The sequence below is a fragment of the Helianthus annuus genome, chromosome 16 (assembly GCF_002127325.2).
Source record: "Helianthus annuus cultivar XRQ/B chromosome 16, HanXRQr2.0-SUNRISE, whole genome shotgun sequence".
Taxonomy (NCBI): Eukaryota; Viridiplantae; Streptophyta; class Magnoliopsida; order Asterales; family Asteraceae; genus Helianthus; species Helianthus annuus.
Window position 1 is genome coordinate 24,006,723 of NC_035448.2, and position 6,563 is coordinate 24,013,285.

Below are 6,563 nucleotides of genomic sequence, written 5' to 3' on the forward strand. Positions count from 1 at the left end.
TTAAATGTTTTAACTAGATATTGAATTCTGTTTAAGCTCAAACATATGAACTATGGGAAAATAATTGGACCGTGTATGAAACAACTGATCTGGAAACCACTGATGAAGGGGAAACAACTGATCTGAATCACCTGATCAGTAGAACTACTTATAAAAAACAATTGACCAGTGAACCTGTCATCATCTAGATCTGAATTCATTGACCAATTTTCCAATATGAACTAGGTGGACGGATATTAAGAAAATTATCAAACTGCAAGCAATTAACTAATCCTTCATTAATTAGATGTGGGCAAGTATCTCTAGGATCTTGATTGGGAATTCTTTTAGGATATGTCCGGATTCTACAATTAGCCGAAAATTTTTTAACCTGCAGGAGTAGTTTCAAGAATCTAAAGCAAAATTGAGAGAGAGAGAGAGAAATTTAGAAAATTAGAAGAAACCTGTAATTTCTCAAATATGTGAACACTAATAAAATTTGGGGTTCATTATAAATGTTTAACATTTCAATTCTAGTTGCGTGATTAAAAGTAGGTTAACTTAAAAAACAACAGACACTTTTTCACAAACAAACACATACTCCACACTTTATTGATGTGCGTTAGGTGTAATATAATTTAGGTGTATATTTTAAGCCCTTTTTACACTTTTAACCAAGTTTTAAATTTATAAAACAAGATATTTACTAACACTAAACACACATATGGGCAAGTGCACCCATCGTGGACGTAGTATAGTGTTGGTAAGATACCGAGGTCGTCTAAGGACACAAGAGCTTTTAGTACCGGTTTATCCTCAACGTCTAATCAAATCAAAATGTTAGAAAAAAGGTTTTTAAACTAAGAAAATAAAACTATCTAAAATGCTGAAAATAAAATAAAAATAAAAACAGATAGACAAGATGAATCACTTGGATCCGACTCGTGTGTTAGTGTAACCTTTGATTATTTACGCACTTTTACACTTGTTTAAGAGATTATCTTAGTTATTGTAGTAGGCCCCTCTTTTGAAGGCGACGTTACCCTCAACCCAGTAGGTTGAGTCAGCAAGGATACAATCCTAAAGGGTCGGATTATTGAAAGATAATTAATTAAGATATTAATGCATAATGTGGTAGGCCCCTCTTTTGAAGGCGATGTTACCCTCAGCTAAGTAGTCTGAGTCAGCAGGGATACAGTCCTAAGTAGCTGGGTTAAAGTTTTAATAGTAGTTTAACTTATGAGGGGATCAAAGAGTTTGGACCCCCGCCATCCAATACCTTTGGGTATTGAAGGAGGTTTTACTAAATTTGACCCAGGTCCTTTGTAGGATCTATACACTGAACAATGGCAAGACTCTTACCAAACCATTCCCTTAACCCCCGACCAGGTAGCCAACATACCTCCATATAGACCGTGGAGATATGAATGGTGAAAATCTTTTATTTTATATAGACAGAAAAATAATGCCAAGACACCACGGACAAACGATAAGGAAGAATCGCCTTCAACATAAGAAACTAGTAATTAAAGTCATTAATACAAAACCAATTAAAAAGTGCAAAAGATTAAAAATAAAAAGTATTACACTAAACACTTGTCTTCACCAAGTGATGTAAGAGACTTAGGCAAACATGACCTTTGATTGTCAAGAACTCTTACGATCAATCTTGGATCCCGAGACGACTCACACACTCTATGATGGACAATGGATGATGGTGGTGGATGATGGTGTTATGGTGGTGGTGGGTGGTGGGTGAAGTGTGAGAGAGGTGGTGTGCCAAGGGATGAGTTGAAATGGCTCCGAACACTCCTATTTATAGGCTGAACAGAAGCTCGGGCACGGCCTCGTGTCCGCTTGGCACGGCCCCGTCTCCATCCTCGTCTCTCTCTTCATTAATTGTAATTCGCAATTACAATAAATGCGCCTGCAGGAAGTTGACCACGCCCCCGTGTCCGCTGGGAACGGCCCCGTGGTGGGCAGTAGAAGCTTCTAAAGGTTTGTCTTTTCTGCTGCTACTTGGGCACGGCCCCGTGCTCGCTGAGCACGGGGCGTGTTCAGTCTTCTGCTTTCTTAGTTTTGCTTGGGAAGATGCTGTCGAGGGGTCGAGCATTCCACTTTTGTTCCTTTTCTTGTATTTATGTTAGATTTAGCTGTCTTTTTGCTTCTTTTGTTAATTTGAGCTCATTTAATCCTGAAAATACAAAAGGAAAACAAAAGCACACTTTTTCCAACATTAGTACTAAAAAAGGGGTTCGTTTTATGCTACAATTGATATAATTTATATGTTGCATTTTGCGCATATCAAATACCCCCACACTTGAATCTTTGCTTGTCCTCAAGCAAAACTCTTTATAATGTGGCTTTATTCACTCACAAATGGAATGAGTAGAAGAGAAGGTTTTTGGGTTTGTCATAGAGTGTCGGGATTTCCAAGATTCTTTATTGAGGTTTTATTTTTATTTATTTACAATCCTATTCGGCATGATTTATTAAGAACGTTTCTTAAGATAAATTACTTATTAGGGCATAAAATACCTTTTTAAAATCTTATTTATATACAAGTTCACATACCTCACGGGGGATCACTCAACACTCGGCCGAAGGTGTATTTTTAGTGAATCACTCGAGAGCGGCATGGAACTTACTCCTACCATAAGCTTGCCAAGCAATCAATCCTCCTCCTTTTTAACTATATACCTTTGTAAATATCAAGAGGACTTTATGGGTGAAGGGTTAGGCTTGGGCTAAAGGCGGGTGGTTGGGTTAGTGGTTAGTAAAAAGGGCGAAAGGCGTAACAAACCTCGGTTTGAAAGACTTTTTTTCATATTTTTTTATTTTATTTTGATGAATTGCTCAAACAAAGTTATTTTTGATAAACCTTGTTTGTTTGTTTGGTTTCATCAAGATAAAATAATAATTATATTTATTTATTTATTATTTTTTTTGGAAGTCATAAGAGAACCGAACGTTGTTTACTAAAAAAAGGGCTAAAAATAAAAAGGGTTTAGGTGGGTAAAAAGGGTTGTTTTGGGTTAAGAAATGAAAAGGTTTAGGCTCAAAGGGGTTAACTAGGGGGATTTTGGGTAGGTGGTAAAAAAATGAAAAATAATGGTGTAGAATGAAAAAGGGTTATTCCTAATGCCTTCATCATTTACTTACTCGGGTTTAAGTTGGTAAGGACCGGGAATGTATTGTTGTGGCAAGTTCTAGAGTCGTACGAACCAAGCGGCTATTCACACACGAAACGAAAAATGAGCATTTAGTGTAAAGATATATATTTGTATGCTCGTTAAAGGCTCAAAACTCACTTTTGTGGGAAAAAGGGTTTTTTATGTGATCAAGTATATATAATCAAATTTTAACTAAGTTTGTCATGCCTTTTCATAATTTTCTTATGTTGGTTCTTTTTATCAGACGCTATCGGTTGTAAACTTGTAAAAATATAACCTTGTTAAGACTTGAATTCCCAACTTAAACTTAGACAAGTAAAAAAAAATGAAAATTTTTTTTTGGAAAAAATTTGGGGTGATTAGCGGTTCCAATAGAGTTTTGTGTAAGGCTTGTTATTAGGATTTGCAAAATTCAAGGTTTTAGCATCCCCCACACTTAAATTACACATTGTCCTCAATGTGTCCCAAAAATAAGTTTTTAGGTTGATTGAATGTGTAAAATGGTGTTAAAAGCAAAATTTTATGTTACTGGCAGTCTGGACACGGCCCCGTGGGGACCGGACACGGCCCCGTGTTCAGGTGCCAGCGACAAAAATTTAAGAAAAGGAACAGAAGCCTGGGCACGGGGGCGTGTTCAGTGAACACGGCCCCGTGTCCAGTTACCTGAGTTGGGCAATTTTTTGCAGACTGTGCAGCACGGGGCCGTGTTGGGTGAACACGGCCCGTGCTGAGCCTACTGTAATGGAGAGATCGTCGTCGGATTGCCCTGTTTTCGTGCATGGAGGTATGTTTCTCATTTCCCTTGTTATCCTTGACCATCCAGAGTGTGTTTTATTTCTGCAAATTAAAACTAAAAGATTAAACTAAACTAAGGATAGTTCCGCGGAATGCATCCGTGGTGCGCCACGTGTATAAGGGTCCTTGGCTAGACCCAAGGTGAGGTTATATGTTTTCCGAGCGGGATGTTTTGCATCCCATGTTGCACCGTCGGAGAGCATCATCCAAACTCGAATCAATAACCTCCATGTAATTGACCGGGTCATCGTCCTCTATTCTCTTCCCAACCCCGAACTTTACTTCCTTATTCCCATATTTTAAAGTGAGTGTTCCGTCATTCATGTCTACCACTGCTTGTGCGGTGGCTAGAAATGGCCTCCCTAGTATGAGGGGGACTTCGGTGTCTTCTTCCATATCAAGTATGACAAAGTCGGCCGGGTAGACGAAATTGTCGACTTTGACTAGTAGATTTTCAGCGACACCTTGCGGGAATTTGACGGATCGATTAGCAAGTTGTATACTCATCTTTGTAGGACTCGTTTTTCCTAAGCCGAGTCTTTTGAACATTGATGCGGGCATGAGGTTAATGCTAGCCCCAAGGTCAGCTAGTGCATTACGAATGGGGGAGTCCCCAATCAAGCAAGGAATTGTGAAGCTTCCGGGATCAATCTTCTTTTGGGGGAGTCTGTTGAGTACGAGGGCGGAGCATTCTTCGCCTAAGTTAACTAATTGCAATGATTCAATTTTCCTTTTATGACTGAGGAAGTCCCTCATGAATTTTGAGTATTTAGGCATTTGGGTTAGGACGTCAATGAAAGGAATGTTGACATGCAATTGTTTTAGTAGATTTTCGAATTTTGCGAATTGCTCATTGGTCTTTTGACGGATTAACCTACCGGGTACGGAACCCGAGGAGCCTTGGTGGGCTCTGGTGATGGAGGAGAAACCTTCTCTTGTTGGGGTGGTGTTGCGATCTCCTCAGTAGGCGGTGGGCCTTCCGCGGGACCCACGGTACGGTTCTGCAACATTATGAGATGAACTTGTGCTTTTGGGTTTGTTTCGGTATTACTTGGTAACGCGCCTTGCGGTCTATCGGAGAAATTTTGGGCTACTTGATTAATTTGTTTTTCGATGTTTTGTATACTAGCTTGTTGATTTCTAAAATTTTATTCTAATTGTAGAAACCTATCCGAGTTTTTCTTTTCAGTGTCGGAGATGAGGCGAGATATAGTATCTTCAATCCTTTCTCGTCCACCTTGTTGTGGAGGGAAATTTTGTGACTTATTTCTTGGTTGTTGAAAGTTTGTTCGTTGATTTAGGCTTTGTTGGTTACTACTATTGCCGGGCTCTCTCCAACCAAGGTTAGGGTGGTTACACCATCCTTGGTTGTAGGTGCCCGTTGGAGGACCCGACGGCCTAGGTCTATTATCAATGTAGTTTACCGATTCTGGTTGATCATCTGTTTCTTTCATACAACTCCAATTTTCATGTGGCCCACCACACCCTTCACAAGCCATAACCGAGACTGCTTTTGTCATCTCTAACTTTTTAATTTTAGAAGAAAGGGCCTCGATTTGGGCTTGTAAAGAAGTGCTTTCATCAACCTTATGGGCGCCCGGGGCAATAAATTAATTGCCTCGGGGAGTGTGCCACTGAAAATTGGTTTGAGAAATTTCCTCAATTTGATTATATATTTCATGTGGGCGGCGATTACCTAAGAGTACCCCGGAGCTAGAGTCAAGTGTTTGTCTAGTATGTGGCAACAATCCATTATAGAAAGTGGATACTTGTTGCCACACCGCAAGACCGTGATGGGGACACTTTCGTAATAGCTCCTTGAACCTTTCCCAAGTTTCATATAAGGATTCCCCCTCTTCTTGCGAGTATGTATTAATTTCAGTCATTAATTTAGCCGTTTTAGCGGGAGGGAAATACTTATATAGAAATTTTTGGGCTAGTTCATCCTAGGTGTTTACCGAACCAACTGGGAGGGCATTAAGCCAAGCTTTTGCTCGGTCTTTTAGTGAAAATGGAAACATTCGAAGGCGGATGGCGTCATTTGATGCTCCATTGATCCGAAAGGTATCACATATTTCTAAGAAATTAGTAATATGTAGATGGGGATCCTCGTCCGCAAGCCCATGAAAGGTTGCAGAGTTTTAAAGCATCTGTATCAAATGTGACCGAAGTTCGAAGTTGTTGGCTTCGACATTCGGTGCATTGATAGCGGCGCCGAGATTACCTACGGTGGGTCGTAGGTAATCCATGAGGATACGTTGGTCCGCCATTGGAAGTGGGTCCCCCGAAACCTTCTCTTGGTTTTTAGCTTTTAGTCTTTTTTTGAGAAAGCGTTTGAGTTCTTCTAGAGGTTCTTTTATGTCTTTATTAGAACTGGAGCTCATACACTACGTAGAGGTGGCGTCTGGTTCCAAGTCCTGCAACAAAAACAAAAAAGAATGTTGGTCAGAAAGTTCACCACGGCCCCGTGCTCAGTGAACACGGCCCGTGGTTGGAGTTACAGTGATTGTTTTCCGGATCCCTGTTACTGGAAAGTTGGACACGGCCCCGTGTTGCGCCGACACGGCCCCGTGGTCAGCCTTCTGTAACTCGGAAAATTAAAAACTGCCAGTAACA

At 40.2% G+C, this 6,563-nt stretch overlaps 1 non-coding gene across 1 annotated transcript; it reads left to right on the top strand.

Moving 5' to 3' along the window:
* The first annotated feature begins 5,732 nt into the window (after nt 1-5,732).
* Nucleotides 5,733-5,839, top strand: LOC118488715. Its single transcript, XR_004885259.1, has one exon. It is a non-coding gene; the product is annotated as a small nucleolar RNA R71 (small nucleolar RNA).
* The last annotated feature ends 724 nt before the right edge of the window (nt 5,840-6,563 follow it).